Source organism: Phascolarctos cinereus, unplaced genomic scaffold (genome assembly GCF_003287225.1).
Source record: "Phascolarctos cinereus isolate Bilbo 61053 unplaced genomic scaffold, phaCin_HiC Scaffold_9;HRSCAF=440, whole genome shotgun sequence".
Lineage (NCBI taxonomy): Eukaryota > Metazoa > Chordata > Mammalia > Diprotodontia > Phascolarctidae > Phascolarctos > Phascolarctos cinereus.
In genome coordinates this window covers 77203682-77220888 of record NW_027556402.1, presented here as the reverse complement: position 1 = coordinate 77220888, position 17207 = coordinate 77203682, and the positions used below count along the sequence as shown (strand labels likewise).

The 17207-nt window shown below is 36.2% G+C and overlaps 1 pseudogene; it reads right to left on the bottom strand.

The window, feature by feature from the left end:
* Positions 1–14622: 14622 nt before the first annotated feature.
* On the bottom strand, positions 14623–15246 carry LOC110216033 (protein FAM118B pseudogene; annotated as a pseudogene).
* Positions 15247–17207: the final 1961 nt, after the last annotated feature.

Sequence of the window (17207 nt, the reverse complement as noted above, 5' to 3'; positions counted from 1 at the left end):
TTGCCACCTACATTCACTTTTGGTTGGATATGTTGTTATTTTCATTTGCATTGTTATAAACATTGTATTTATTATTTCTTAGCTCTGCTTACTTCACTTTCTATTAGTTCAGGGAGATCTGGTTTTGCTTTGATTTCACTTTGCTCACATTTGATATTTTGTGAGTTTGATTATCTACTCTCTGTTAAATCAGATTGGCTAAAGGTTTATCAATTTTGTTAATCTTTTAAAAGAATTACTTTTGTTATATTTATCATTTCTATATTTTTGTTTCTATTTTATTTTTTCCTCTGATTTTTAAAATCTGCTTCTGTGCTTCTGTATGTTTGTTTATTCATTGCTTTCTAAATTTTAGTGCATGTTCAGTTTATTAATCTACATTTTTCTATTTTGTGCATGCATAGTTGTAGGGATATGATTTATCCCTTGAACACTGCTTTAGTTACATCCTAGAAATTTTGTTTGCTTTTTTTTGGTGAGGAAATCTGGGTTAAATGACTGAGTCACAGCTAGTAAGTGTTTTCTGAAGCCAGATTTGAACTCAGGTCCTCCTGACTCCAAGGCTGGAGTTCTATCCACCATGCCACCTAGCTACCCCTTTATCCTAGAAATTTTGATAGGTTGTTCAGTGTATGTTTTATCATTATCATTTCTTTCACATAATTATTGACTCACATGATTTATGACATTATTGTTAAGTCTTCATTTGGTTCTGTGTCTTTTGCTTGCTGTCCCTGAACTGATGGTTATTGCTTTTAATTGCAATGTGGTCTATAAAATATGTATTTACTATTTCTGTCACTTTACACTTTATTTATTTATAATAACTCATGGCCTAATTCATGGTCAGTTTTTTGGAAAGTTTCAGATGTTGTTGAGAAATACATGTATTCTTTGGCAGCCTTGTTTAGAAGATGTCATAAATCTTTTAACTCTAGTTTCTCCAACATTTGGTTCAATTCTTCGGTTTCACTTGTATCTTTCTCTTGATATATCTCAAACTGAGAGGAGGAAATTGAAATCTCTTATCACTAATGTGTTATTTCCTGTGTCTTTTTTATAGCTCAGTTAGTTTCCTTTACAAATTTCTTTTTATTTTGTTGGATTACTTAACCCATTCACATTTAAAGTTATAGTTTAGTTTTCTCCATTTGTCTCTAATAGTAGTCCCTTGCCCTCTTTCTACTGTGAACTCAGTACTATGGCCTTCTTGTCATTTTAGCTTAATCTATTTTAAGATGGCCCTTTCCCAGCTCTTTTCCCCTCATCCTTAACTGCCTTAACTTAACATTCTTTTCCTGATTTTGGAGTTTGCTTATTAATTGATTTTTCTTACTTGCTTTCATCAAGTTATTGAATTCTTCCTGTTGTTTTTTTCTCTATCATTTAAGTAGTGATGTAAAACTCCCCTTCTCCTACACTTCAACTTGTTCACTACTTTAATTTTTTTGATTTTCTGCTTCTTTTTCTAAAAAAAGTTACTTTTTTCATTCCCTTCATTTTCTTCCTTTTCTGCCTATTCTTGAGTTTTATTGTTTGATTCATGACTTTCGTATTTGAAGATGGACTCAATATAATATTATATGTGTATATATACATGTATGTACATAAATATATATGTATATAATTTAGTCCTTTTAATTCTTTGTTTCTCATGAAACTAAAACTTTTGAGATATCTCAATTTCATTTATTTCCTTGTAGATATTGTCCTGTTCCCCCTTTTTTTCTGTTTTATCTTACTCTTAAAATGCCAGTCTGTACAGATTGTAGAGAAGATATTGCCTCATGATGAGAATCTTCCTATGTCTCTGATTGTGCCATTCATTATTGGTCTTTTTCCTCCTTTTGTCACTTTTTTTTCCCTTATTTGCTTCAAAGTTTCTTCCTTGGATCCATGCCCTCCCACTCTTCTGCGTGTTAATTGCTCCTCCAGAGCTCTGGTTAAACTTCCCTAGAAGAGGAGAAATTATCTCTTTTAGCACAAATTCCTGAAGATAATACTAAATACTAAGTCTAAATTCCCCATCTCCCCTTATAGAATATTTCTTCTCCCATTAGTGATACCCCTCTCACCATGGAAACAAGCTATCCCCTGTCCTGAGCTTTTTCAGTCTCTGTCTTTGCCTCTTTGTCCATTCTCATGTAGGCTCTCTTCTTCCTGAGAGACTCCAGGGGATATTTTCCATTCATTGTTAGCCTTTGCCTTGAGTAGGCTACATCACATATTCTCCTCTTTTCTTTTTCATCCCCTCCCTTTTATGTGCCATCCAATTCTGTAATTTAATCCTACAAAAAAGTCACCTGTAGGGGAAGTATTGTGAGGTTTTGTTCTTCATGTTTCAGTCCTATTTCTCCACTTTCCTCCTCTACTATAGAAGTTATTTCTTGAGTGTCTCTTTTATGTGAGAAGAATTCCCCCATTCTACCTTTCCCTTCCTCTTTCTCCCAGTGCATCTATCTTTCTCACCCATTCTTTTTTTTATCATCCCAACATAATCTACTCATACTGATGCCCTCTGTCTATGAAGATTCTTTCTAACTACCCTAATAATGATAAAGTTCTTAGAAGTCACATGTATCACATATAGGAATGTAAACAGTTTAACTTTAAGCCTATTATGACTTCTCTTTCATGATTATTTTATATGATTCTCATGATTCTTGTGTTTGAATGTCAGATTTTCTTTTCATCTTTGGTCTTTTCATCAAGAATGCTTGAAAGTCCCTTTTCATTAAATGTCTTTTCTTTGCCCTGGAGGATATAATACTTAAGGATATAGTAATTGCTCAGTTTTTAAGAGTAGATTTTTCTTGGATGTAATCCTAGTTCCTTTATCCTCCAGAATATTATTTTCCAAGCCTTCCCATCCTTTAACATGGAAGCTTCTAAATCTTGTTTAATACTGACTATGCTTCTACAATATTTGAATTGTTTTTTTTCTGGATACTTGCAATATTTTCTCCTTAACATTGGTAGCTCTGGAACTCAACTATAATATTCCTGGAGATTTTCTTTTTGAGATCTCTTTCAGGAGGTGATTGATGGATTCTTTCAATTTCTGTTTTATCCTCTGGATCTAAGATATTGGGGGAGTTTTCCTTGATAATTTCTTGAAATATGATTTCTAGGCTCTTTTTATGATCACATCTTTCAGGTAGTCCAACAATTTTTAAGTTCTCTCTTCTGGATCTATTTTCCAGGTCACTTGTTTTTCCAATGAGATATTTCCAATTTTCTTCTTTTTTTTTCATTCATTTGACTTTGTTGTATTGGTCTTCATATCTCATGGAGTCATTAGCTTTCAGTTGCCCAATTCTGACTTTTAAGGAATTATTTTTCCCATTGAGCTTTTATAACTCTTTTTCCATTTGGCCTAGTCTGCTTTTTAGGGAGTTCTTTTCTTCAGTGAATTTTTGTGCTTGTTTTACTATCAGACCAATTCAGTTTTTAAGATTTCATTTTCTTCATTGTTTTGTGTGTGTGTGTGTGTGTGTGTGTGTGTGTGTGTGCCTTTTTTACCAAGCACTTCATAATTTTCTTACATCATTCATTTCTTTTGCCATTTTTTGCTTTCCTCTCAACTCTTCTTTAAGTTTTTCAGGAATTCTCCTTAGTTTTGAGTGCAATTAGCATTTTTCTTTGAGGCATTGCTTGTAGATCTTTTCACATTGTTGTCTTCTTCTGAGTTAATGTCTTGGTCTTCCCTGCCACTGTCGTAGTGTTGTATGGTGAAAGTATTTTTTTTTATTCTTTGCTTATTTTTTAACCTATTTCTTGACTTTGAACTTAATGTTAAGTTAGATTTTGCTCACCTGGGTTTGGGGAGGTGCTGTCTCAAGCTTTAGGCTTTTTCATGCTGCTGCTTTCAGAACTAGTTTGGGGAGTCGGCAAGTTTTCTAGTGCTGACAAGACAGTGTGATCTGAAGAGAGGTATGGTCACTGCTATCCTAGCCTGTACTCTGGTTTTTACCCAGGAAGGTCCCTTGTTCCTGTGTAGCTGCAAGCGCTCATACTTCTCTCAGCCCTGGAACTCTGACCTGATCCCCTGCTTTCTTGCAGCAGCAAGTGATAGTGCTCCTTTCTGCCCTGAGTCTGCAAGCAGGGCTTTGCTGTCTTGTGACTGACCACAAGTACACCTCTCCATCCCAGAAGTGCCACCCAGAACTGCATATGGGTAATAGAGTTGCCAGTTAGGACTAGCTGCTCCCAGTGTTCCTAAAGGGTCCCGTATAATCTCTTTCTGAGCCCCTTACCCTCACTGGGCTGAGAACTCCTGAAACTGTTTCTGCCATTGCTTCTGCCTCCAAAACCTGCCACTGGTGCTGTGTGGCGCAGTGCTTCAGGCCATCCCCCAACCCAGTGTCACAGACCTCTGCTGTCAATCTCCTAAGTTGTCTTAGACTGAAAAAAATGTGTCATCTAAAGCTTTTTGTTGGCTACACCACTCCAAAAAGTGATTTGGGGCATTATTTTAAAGTTCTTTGGAGGGGAATGTTGAGAGAATTGAGCTGGAAAACTGCTTCTCCTTGCCATCTTGGCTCCACCCTTCCCTTTGATTCTTTATATTATATATCAGTGTAGCATTTGATCATTTTATTATTGATCACTTTTGCTGTGTGACTGGACCATTTCCTTTTCCACTCATACCTGGATTCAGGTATTGAGGATTCAGCCAATTAATTCAACAAAAATAAAAAATATAAATAACATATGTGAGACAACTGTGAACACGTAAGCACAATATCTCAGCGAATTGTCACTGTTGGTAGTCTGTGGCAGCCTACTCATAGCTACCTTCTACCTTTCTGATGCCTTTGGGATAATTTTAGATACTTCTAAAATTATGGTGTTCCATGAATCATTTTCATATATTATTACAAAACATTTTTAAAGAGATGAACTCTTTTAGAAGCAAATAGCAGAGAGAATAAGGATTGAAAAATAAACAACTTAGGTTAAAGTAGTGCTTGGAGGCTCTATCTACATAGTAGTAGTACCTCCAAAGCCCAGAAGGGAATAACTATCTCAAATAGCAGCCACAGCTACAAATGAATAGACATTCTTCATATGTATGGGAAGTGTGGCAATGACTGGAGACCATCCAGTTGTCTTTGAATTCACATTTTTTCCTTGTAGCAAAACAATAACAACATCTATAAAATGTAGACTATATTCAGTAGGACAAAGAGGTGCCACTGATAAGGAATGAGCTAAATGCTGCAGAATGAGTTGTTTTGAGTTTTGAATTCCACTAGATGTCAGCTTGTTACAATTTTTTGAAGTGGGTATATGATGTTCATGCTTCATTGTTTTGCTCTGCGGCAGACTTCTGTTCAGCCATTTTCTACACCACAGTAGATGCAGCAAGAAGCCTCATGATATTTGCTGAGATTTTTAGAAATGCAAGCATTTACATAGTCCATTGCTCATTGCTTTCCAACCACGTATTTTGTGATCTCTTTACTCTAGCCCATATCTTATTACACTGAGCTGCAGAGTAGATATAAAAGTAGTCATTTATATTTTAAAATGATTTTTACAAAATATATTGCCATAGTTTCTGAATTCTGTTATAGGAGGAATTGGAATGAAAAAGATGACAAAAATCAAAGTAAGTATTAAAGGCAGACACATATCTTGTAGAAACCAACCTAGGGGAAATGTAAAAACAAAACCAAACAAACAAAGAAACTTTCCAGAAAACCTTATGGGTCACTGAGGTCCCTTCCAAATTACTTAGATTCTGTTACTACAGAAGGAAGAACTCACTTTTTCTAACAGTGACAACAGCCAGAAACTCCTTCCTTTTACCACTTTGTCTACCTCTCTGTCATTGCCAAAGGCCTGTTGAAAGTCTTCATTCTATTGCCTTATAAAAAGAGCTAATATTCAGTCTCCAGATGAAAGGTAAGTGCCAAAGGAGAAAGGTACTTTGAAAGTAAAAGAACATTCATGATTAACCTGCCCAGTGATTGATTTCCTTCTATAAACTACATTTATACTTCATGTCATTAATGAGGTAGTGGTATTGCGCATTCATTTCAGTCATATCTGACTCTTTGTGACACCATTTTGGGTTTTCCTGACAAAGATAGCAGAGGGGTTTTCCATTTCTTCTCCAGCTCAATTTACAGGTGAAGAAACTGAGGTAAACAGGGTTAAGTGACATTCCCAGGGTCACACAGCTAGTAGTGTCTGAGGCTGGCTTTGAACTTAGGAACATGAGTCTTCCTGATTCTACGGCTAGCATTCTATCCTCTGTACCGCCTGGCTGCCCCATTAAGGTGGTACTTGCTCCTTTTCCCATTTTTTAAAGTTGTGTCCCTTCTTTCACTGGGAAAGTGGGGATACAGGCAGATAAGTTTAAAATAAAACTTTGAATTTTAAACTCTACTTAAAGTTCAAGATACTGTGCTCTCAGTACCTGAAATTTATATAGAAATTTTATTTTGAGTAAATGAAAACACTTTTAAAAACATTGCAATTCCTTTTCTTCCATCTTGATAGAATGAATTTTTATAGAGGAGGAAAAAAATGAAATCACTAAATTATTTATTTAAGGCAATAGAATAAAGCCAGTCTGTTTTAAGTCTTTCTTTTTAAATTTTATCAATTTATATTAAATAAATACTAAAACTTAATTACACAATGAGAAGAAAAAGAAACATAAATTTAAATCCTGAAATTTAAATACAAAATAAGAAAAGAAACAAAAGCATTACCATGTGTTAGCAGAATGTAATAGAGGATTCAAAATATACTGTAAGAAATTTCTATTTCAAGAAAGCTTATATAATAAATACTACACATTGTGTTCAGAGCTGTCCATCTTTTCTTTGTTTCCATGTTAAGTTTTCCTCTGTTCTCTGCTGTGCATTTTTTACTTTGTTCTTTCCCCCCCTTCCCCCCCCAGAAGGCTACAATTAAGCCTGGTACATATATACATACATATATATTTATATACATATACATACACACACATACATATATACACATATACATAATATATACTGCATACATATACATATATACATATATACACAAACATATACATACACATACACTTACATAAGCATACCTAGATATATATAATCATGCTCATATATAGACATATACATTCATATGCATCTATGTAAAACCATACTATACTTGCTTGTTCTGTTTCTATGAAGGTGTATAGCATCTTCATAAGTCCAAATCTTTCCATATTTTTCTTAGTCCGCCAATTCATCATTTCCTACACCACAGCAACATTCTGACCTTATACTGTCTAGTTATTTTAAATGGTCTAAAACAGTAGTGATTAATATGGCTGACATATGGTGTAGTCTCCCTATTTTTCTTTTTTGATTAAATCTATTTTAGCTTTAACTTTGTCTGGGATCATGATTACTACCCCCTGCTTTTTTTTCCCTAATAAATTCTACTCCTTACCTTTATTTTATGTTTCTGTGTGTCTCTTACTTCCTATCCCTCCTGACTCCTTCACTTCTACCCATTACCTTGCCCTTCTCTTACTTAACCTACCCCCCAAAGATCCCTCTATCCCTACCTTTTCCCCTTACCCTCTTGTTTTTATCTGAATTCAGAAGACTTGTATAGCCTTCTATATATATATATATATATATATATATATATATGTTATTCCCTCTTTATCCCATTCTGCTTAATCTAAACACCCTTCTTATCCTATTACCTCACCTTATCCTATTCCCTCCTCTCCCCACTCCCTATCCCCTTAGCTTTTTATTTCTTTTTTAACATAGAAGACTTTTATACCTTTCTAGACATAAATGTATTGTTCCCTCTTTAACCCATTCCTGATGAGAGTAGGGTTCCAGAACTACTAGCCCTCTTCTCCCATCTAATTCCTCTCTGTCAATTCTTCCTCTCTCATCTCATTTATATAAGATTATTACTCTTTTTACCTTTTCCTAAATGGTTTTACTTTTTAAAATCACATCATATTCAGGTCTACCTCAATCTTTCTTTCAAACAACACATTTAGTAAAAATAATCTTAGACATACATTTCACATTTCTCATATAAAAAATAAAGTTTGTCCTTATTGAGTCCCTTGTAATTAGTCTTTGATGTATACCTTATATTTCTATTGAATCTTGTGTGTTAAATTTTCTGTTAAGTTCATGTTTTTTAAAAAAAAAATCCTGAAGGTCTGACAATTCATTGAATATCCATCTTTTTTCTAATTCAGGATTATGCTTAACTTTGCTGGGTATGATATTTTTGGCCACGACCCCAATTCTTTTGCTCTTTGATGTATAGTCTTCCAAGACCTGTGGTCTTTCAGTGTCATCACTGCTAGATCTTGTGTGATTCATATTGTGGCTCTGCCATACTTAATTTTTTTTTTCCTTGTTACTTATAACATATTGTCCTTGAGCTGGGGGTTTCAGAATTTGACTATGATGTTCCTGTAGGTTTTCCTCATAGGATCTCTGTTTAGGTGGCTATCAGTAGATTTTTTTTCTGTTTCTACTTTCCCCTCTTGTTCTAATGCTTCAGGACAATTTTTCTTTAATTTTTTTTATATTATTATATCAGGATTCTTTTTTATCTTTAGTATTCAGGTAGTGTGATTATTCTTATGTTTTAACTTCTGGATCTATTCTCCAGATCAGTTGTTTTTCTTATAAGATGTTTCACATTCCCTTCTATTTTTTTGTTCTTCATATTCTATTTTATTATTTCTTGGTTTCTCATAATTTCACTGGTTTCCCCTTGCTTAGTTCTCATTTTCTTCTTTAAGATTCTATATCTCCTTTTCCCATTGTTTGACTTTCTTTTCCTAATCTTCTTGTTTTTCTTAGATTGTTCTTATTTTTTTTTTAATTCCTCAATCTCTTTCATTTAATTTTTGAAGTCCTTTTAAAGTTCTTCTGTGAATTCTTTTGTGACCATCTGGCATTACTTTTTGGGGGTAGGAGAGGCATTTTTTGCTTCAGTTTTTTCCTCTGAATACAAACCCCAGTCTTCTCTATTGTCATAGTAACTTTCAATGGTTTAGTTATTTCTTCTTTGTCTTCTCATTTTTTTTTTATTGATAGCAGCTTATTATTGTACTCATTTCTAGTTTTGGGGTATGAGGGATGGTGCCTCTGGCCTCAGATCTTCCTTCAGTTCCCCTTTCTGGCTTGGAACTGAAACCAAGAACTCCACCCTCCAATAAGTACTCACAGCCAGTGGTGTCCCTGCCCTACTGCTTCTGCACTCACCGAGCATGTGCTGGTTGCTTCCTTTTTGCCCAGGGAGGCATCTTACCAGCACAACTAGACCTGGCCACCCTTTATCAGCAGAGATTCTCTCAATCTTCCCCTGCTCAAATGCCTGACTCCCCACACTGTTAAGGAGATGAAAATTTCTGTGTCTGGAGCTGAGGCTACCTCCTAACACAGCTAGCTCCAGGGTTCCACTTGCTGTTTCAAGGGAACTAGTCTGGAAGTGTTTACACTTCACAGGGACCAAACCTCAGTCCTGGGATTTTTCTTTGGATCTCCTCCAATTGTCCTAGGAGGACCATTGTTCTGCCCCAATTCTTTTTAATTTTTACCACTTTATGTTCTCCCTGAGGCACTGTTTTGACTTGTTTGTGGGGAAAATCTGGAAAGCTTGGAATTTTCTGACCTACTTCACCATCTTCCCAGAATCCTCTACCTGTTTTAATTCTTGTGTAATCTATGTGTCTCCCCCAAAGATTATCATTGAATTCTGTTGAACAGAGCTGGAGAAAGTAATGAAACTGTTGTGTCTGTGTTCAGTACAAATTAATTTTATGTAATTTCAACTAGGCCTTCACTACAATAAGTCACTCCTTTTACACCACTGTGATTGATTCCCTTTTTCGCTATAACAGATATTCTAAACCTTTTCATCCCTCTTCAAGCCTCACACAAACCTTCCTCCATGCTGTTGGCTGAGAACCTTGCCTCATTGAGACTATTTACTTTCCTTTCTCTTCTCCTTTTCATCTCACATCAGAATTCTTCTCTACTATCACCTCCCTTGTCTTACATGAAGAGGTGGCCCTTTTTATTTTCTGTCTCTTATTTTGGACTATTCTCCATCAATACATCTGAAACCTATTTTCTTCCATGTTTCTCTAATTTCTCTCTTTGATACTCTTTCTCTAGGTTTTTGTGGAACTACTATCTCCTGGATCTCTTCCTACGTTTCTGACCACTCTTTGGTATCCTTTGCTGAATTTTCATCCAGGTTATGCCTACTAATGGTGTGTGTGTGTGTGTGTGTGTGTATGTGTGTGTGTGTGTCCTTGACCTTCTTCTCTTCTCCCTCTATGCTATTTCACTTAATGATCTCATTATCTACCATGTATTCAATCATCATCTCTATGCTTGATGATTTTCAGATCTATTTGCCATCCCTAACCTTTCTGTTGACCTGTAGGCTCACATCTGCAACTGTATATTGGAACGCTCACACTGGATGTCATGTAGACAATTTAATTTCAATGTGCTACTACTGAACTCACTATTTTTCCTCCCAAATCTTCCCCTCTTCCTCACTTATTACTGTTGAGGGTTCCATCATCTTTTCAGCCAACCAGGCTCATCCTAGATGTCACCCTTTACTCCTCACTTTCTCTCAGTTACCATATCACATCTGTTGCCAAGATCTATTGATGTTATTTATATAATATCTCTTTCTCTCTAGAAGCAGCTAAGTGGAACAGTGGATGGAATGCTAGACTGAGAGCCAGGAAGACCTGAATTCAAATCTAGCCTTAGACTACTGTGTGACCTTGGCAAGTCACATAACCTCTATCTGCCTCAATTTACTTAACTCTAAAATGAGGATAATAAAAGCACCTACCTGGTAGGGTTGTTATGAAGATCAAATGAGATAATATTTGTAAGGTGCTTAGCACAGTGTCTGGTACAAAGTAGGCTTTTAATAAATACTTGTTTCCTTCCTTCCTCAGACACAGCCACCACCCTGATAGAAGTCTTTAAGACTTCATGCCAGTACATTTTCAGTAACCTGCATGTTGATCTCCTTGCCCCAAGTCTCCTACAACTCCAGTCCATCCTTCACTTAACTGTCAAAATGATCTTCCTAAATTATAGGTCCGACCATGTCACTCACACCCTCACCCCCACTCCCGAAATTAGTAAATTTATCTGGCTCCCTATCACTTTTAGAACAAAATATAAAATCATGTTTGGCATTCAAAGTCCTTCAAAACCTTGATTTCTCCTTCTTTACCAGGATTATGCCTTATATGCTGTCATGTACTATACCTATACAATTCCTTAACACTAGTCTCCTTGCTGTTCTTTGAACAAGACTATGAGCATTTTCAATGGCTGACTTGGATGCCTGTTAGACATTTCCTCTCTCCTCATTTCTCCCTCTGGATTTTCTGACTTCTTTTAATCCCAGCTAAAATCCTACCTTCTGGAAGAAAATTCCTTGATCTCCCCTAATGCTGGTGCCTTCTGTCTGTTGATTATTTCAAATTTATCCAGTATATAGTTGTTTTATGCTGTATTTCCCCATTACACTCTGAATTTTTTAAGAGTAGGGACTCTTTCTTGCTTTTCTTCCTATTCCCAGTTCTTAGCATAGTATGTGGAGCTTAGTAGGCATTTAATAAATGCTTACCAACTAATTACCCCACTTGGGGATTTCATCAGCCTACAAATGTTGAGTTCTGTCTATCTGGATCAGTCAATCAGTAAACATTTATTAAGGGCAAGCCTACTGTTGCCAGGCTGTGTGCTAAGGAGTAAGGATACAAAAAAAGGCAAAAGATAGTCCATGCCCTAAAGAAGCTTAAGGGGGGACAACATGCAACAAATATATACAGAGCAATATGTATACAGGATAAATAATAAGTAAGTAAGAGATGAAAGGCACTAGAAATGATGGGTAGGGAAAGCTTTCTGTAGGAGGTATCTAAATATTTCCATTTTAACCTTATCTTGGTATACAATGTGAGATGTTGCCCTGTTTCTTCTAAAGTACTTTCCAATTTTCCCAGCAATTTTTGTCAGCTTTGAGTTCTTACCCTAAAAACGTGGCTCTTCGGGTTTATCTGACACTAGATTACTGTGGTCATTTACTGTGGTGTATTGTGTACCTAATGTATTCCACTGACACATCGCTCTATTTCTTAGCCAAGATCAGACTGTTTAGATGATTACCACTTTGTAATATGGTTGGAAATCTGGAACTGCTAGGCTTCCTTTCTTCCTTCACATTCCTCCCCCCCCCATATATTCCCTTAATATTCTTGACTTTTTATTCTTTCAGATGAATTTCGTTACTATTTTTTCTAGTCCTATAAAATAATTCTTTGGTAGTTTCATTGGTATGGCACTGATAAGTAAATAAGTAAATTAGCTTAAGGAGAATCATCATTTTTATTATATTAGTTTAGCCTACCTATGAACAATTAACATTTCTCCAATTGTTTAGATCTATATTTGTGTGAAAAGTGTTTTATAGTTGTGTTCATATAATCCTTTGGTTTGTCTTGGCAGATAGACTCTCAAGTATTTTATATTGTCTGCAGTTATTTTAAATGGAATTTCTCTTTCTATGTCTTCTTGCCGGGTTTTGTTGGTAGTATATAGAAATGCTGATGATTTATTTGAGTTAATTTTATACCTTGCAACTTTACTGAAGTTAATTGCTTCCACCAGTTTTGTTGTTGATTCCCTAGGGAATATATCACCTGCAAAGAGTTTTGTTTTGTTTCCTTATTGCCTATTTTTATTCCTTCAATTTATTTTTCTTGTCTTATTGCTATAACTAGCATTTTTAGCACAATATTGAAAAATAGTGGTGACAATGGACATCCTTGCTTCACTCCTGATCTTACTGGGAAGACTTCAAGTTTATCCGTACTACAGATAAAGCTTGTTCTTGGTTTTAGACATATACTACTTATCATTCTAAGAAAGGCTCCATTGGTTCTTATGCCTTCTGTAAGGTATTTTTTTTAATAGGATGGGTGTTGTATTTTGTCAAAGGCTTTTTCTGCATCTGTTAATATAATCATTTGTTGTTTTTGTTATTGATATAGTCAGTTATGCTGATAGCTCTCCTAATATTGAACCAGTTGTTCATTGCTAGCAGAAATCTCACCAACTCAGTATATTATCTTTGTGATATATTGCTGTAATATTTTTATTTTAAAATTTTGCATTAATATTCATTGAGGAAATTAGTCTATAGTTTTTTTCTCTGTTTTTACTCTCCCTGGTTCATATATCAAAACTATATTTGTGTTATAAAAAGAACTTGATAAGATTCCTTCTCTACCTATTTTTCAAATAGTTTATTTAGCATTGAGATTAATTGTTTCTTTAATGTTTAATAAAATTCACTTGTAAATCTATCTGATCGTGAGGATTTTTTTTTTAGGAAATTCATTGATGGCTTGCTTAATTTCTTTTTCTAAATACAGTTATTTAAGTTTCCTCTTCTGTTAACCTGGGCAGTTTATATTTTGTAAATATTCATCTGTTTCACTTAGATTGTCAGTTTTACTGGCATATAGTTGGACAAAATAACTCCTAAAATTGCTTTAATTTCCTCTTCATTAGTGGCATATTCAGTCTTTTCATTTTTGATACTGATAATTTGGTCACTGGAGTTTATTGAGTAGAAGAGTGACATGGTCAGAACTGTGCTTTAGGAAAAACACTTTGGTGTCTGGATAAAGGATGGATTGGAGTATGAAAATCATTGAGGCAGGCCAGCCCACCAGCAGGCCATTGCAATTTGTCATTATTGCTTTCAATTACTCAGTCATGTCTAACTCTTCATGATCCCATGGACGCCAGGTCTTCTCTGGTGTCTCACAAAGTCTGTCCAAGCTCATGCTTGTTGCTTCCATGACACTGTATAGCTACCTTATCTTCTCTTCCCCTCTTCTCCTTTTGTCTTTGATCCTTCCCAACTTCAGGGTCTTTTCCATCGAGTCTTCTCAATATGTGGCCAAACAAAGTATTTAAGCTTGAGCTTTATTATTTGATCTTCAAATGAATCCTGAATTAATTTCTTAAAGTATTGACTGATTTGATCTTCTTGCTGTCCAAAGGACTCTCAAAAGTCTTCTCCAGAACCACAATTTAAAAGAATTGATTTTGTGGTGCTTAGCTTTTCTTATAATCCAACTCTCCAATCCAGCTGTACATTGGTACTGGAAAAATCATATCTTTGACTATACAGATCTTTGTTGGCAAGGTGATGTCTCTGCTTTTTAATATGCTGTCCAAATTTGCCATAGCTTTCCTCCCAAGGAGCAAGCATCTTTCAATTTCATGGCTGCAGTCATGGTCTATAGTGATCTTTGATCCCCAAAATATAAAATCTGACTCTTCTTCCATTTCTTCTCCCTCTGTTTGCCAGGAAGTGATGGGACCAGTTGACATTGTGACAATTAAAAAGATTTGAGAGACATAGTTTCTAGGTAATTTTTTTATTTTATTTTATTTTTTTTACAATTCAAAAAGATTTATTGTAATATTCAGATAATGTAGAGTGAGGTATCCAGATGCTATCTCTTCATTTCTGCAGAAGTACCAATGTGGCATACATTATTAAGGAAATGGGGGTATTTATCAATTATCAACAAGAAGCAATCCTTTGCCCTAAAGAGTAGCACTTTACTATTTTTTTATTCTTTATATTTTTCTCATCAGTAAGGTCAAGGGACTTAAGTTCTTTTCCTTGGTCTGCAGCATATAGTTCTAGGAGATTATCAAAGTTTGTGGTTAATACCAAGTCTCCATTCTCCATCAGGTGGAGGACTGACTGAAGCAATTGTTTTCCTGAATCTTCCATCTTTGACTCCAAGTCATCAGATACTTTATATAAACAGTCCTTGAAAAATGTAGAATGGACATGGCTGGTACGAGGAGACAGTTTCTGGGTGAGATCATGGGCAATATGGATGAGGTTCTTGTCTTCATGGAGACACTTCTGAAACTTTTCACTCTCTTCATCTTCAAGGAGATCAAAATCAATGGTAGCATCTAGCAGGGTCTAAATTCATCCCTTCCATGATTTCAGAGCTGGAACTTGAGGTGCAACTGCAGCACTGACGCCTATTCCAATCACAAGCACAAGTTCCTGGGGTTTCTTGGACATTAAACTTGGGAGCAGCTGTCTGGGTTTTTTGGTGGGGGGCCCTCCATCACTGAAGAATCCAAAAATATTGTCTATATCAGGCTGGCTCCCTGTAGAAGCCATTCCGTTTCTTTTCTTGAATGGGTGTCTTTCTTTGCTCTCTTAGGTTTCCTCTTTCTTCACCGAGTTGCCTCAGTCTGCCCATCAGCCAGCTGCCACAGCTGTTCTCCAGCTGCTGCTACTGGCCCAAACAGCTGCACTGAGCGCTGGGCAGTCCCACCACTTGTTTATTTTATTGATAAAGCCAGCAAGTTATTTAAAAAAGGATGGTCAGTTAGCTGTTGCTCTTAGATCAAAGACCATCATGGCTGGGCTTAGTTTATATACTTGTGTTCTCAGACCACAGCCTTGGGTTCAGTGTCAACCCAAGCTTGAGTAAAACACAATTGGCTTCCCCATCCTAGATTAAAATTCCTTGCAAGGTTGGGTGGGGTCTGACCAAGATTAGGAGAAGCAGTGCAATCTCATTATAAGTAATGTCCTTCAAGAAAACTGAACTTTTAAAAATGAGCAATTCAGAAAAAAAGAGATCTCTGAATCTCCCCAAGATATTTGTTATTAATAATCATTTCTCTCACCATGATCTTAGTTCTTTTTGTTTGTTTATTTTTTTGTTTTTGATGGTAATCTTCAAAACAGCTCTGACTGTAGGCCAGACTTAAAGTGATGAAAGCCTGTACCAGAGTTGTAGCAGTGTCAGAGGACAGAAGGGGACATATGCAAGTGATGTTGCAGGAGTGAAATCAACAATCCTTGGCAAGAGTTTGGATATGGGGGATGAGAGAGAGTGAGGAATCCAGGATGACTCCTAGGTTGTGAGCCTGTAGGTCTAGGGGGAGAGTTTAGTGAGAAGGATAATGAATTTGGTTTTGGACATGTTTAGTTTAAGGTATCTGCTGGACCTCCAGATGCTTCTGACATCTATTCCTCTAACCCTACTGCCCCCTCAGCAGTTTCTCATCACTAACTACCTATTGGACATCTTGAACTTAGATATTGCATAAAGGTCTCAAAGTCAACATATCTAAAACCAAAATCACAATCTTTCCTCTCAACCCCTCCCATCTTCTCTATTTCTGTATTATTGTTGAGAGCATTAACATCTTCCTGATATTTCAGGCTTGTACTCTTGGTACCATCCTGAACTCCTCACTTGCCCTCATGTTACATATCCAGTATGTTGCCAAGTCTTGTTGTCTCTACCTTCACAACATGTCCTGTATACATTTCCTTTTACTTATTTACACAGAACCCCCCACCAACCTGCTGGCCCTTGTGCCTCATGTCTGGATTGTTACAATTTCCACTGAGTTGAAGCTTTCTAACTTAACTCTCTCATCCAGCTTCCATTCAGCTGTGAAAGTGATTGTCCTAAAGAATGATTCTGATCCCCTCTTCAGCAGATTCCACTGACTCCTATGGGAGAAGTGGACAAAATTACCTTCATGGATGAACCCCACAGACTGACTTCAGCAAGTTTCTTGATGTTGATAGCTTCCAGTGAGCCTCCTTGCTTCTATTGCCTTATCAAATTCCATGGTTTTGCACCATGGATTTCCCCAATGTATTAGTGTAATATATACACCTTTCCCTCCTTAGAAAGAGTCCTTCATCATATGGACTGTATCTTGTTCTGTATTATCCATTTTGCTATAAATGACCCCTCAGTGAACTACAAGATCAGCTACTGTAGCCAATGTACTTCATTATCTTTTTCTTTAACCTTTTATTGGTACAAATAGACTGACCTGATGAAAATGAAAGATGCTAGAGTCCTGGAAAAGTTCTCCTCCCTGTCTGGCCTGATGGACAGATTTCTTTGATTTAGTTAGATCAGCTATACTCAGATGATCTAACCCTTATCTGTCTTCTGTAACTAAAGATGCATGATTTTCTTTAACAATTATATTGCTGTCTAAAACACAGATGTGGAACTTCTTATGCCAGGCTCATTGTAGATGCTGCCCAGTTCAGGGTCCACCCTGGCTGGTCAGAATAACTGGCTTCTTGATTCCCCTTTAATT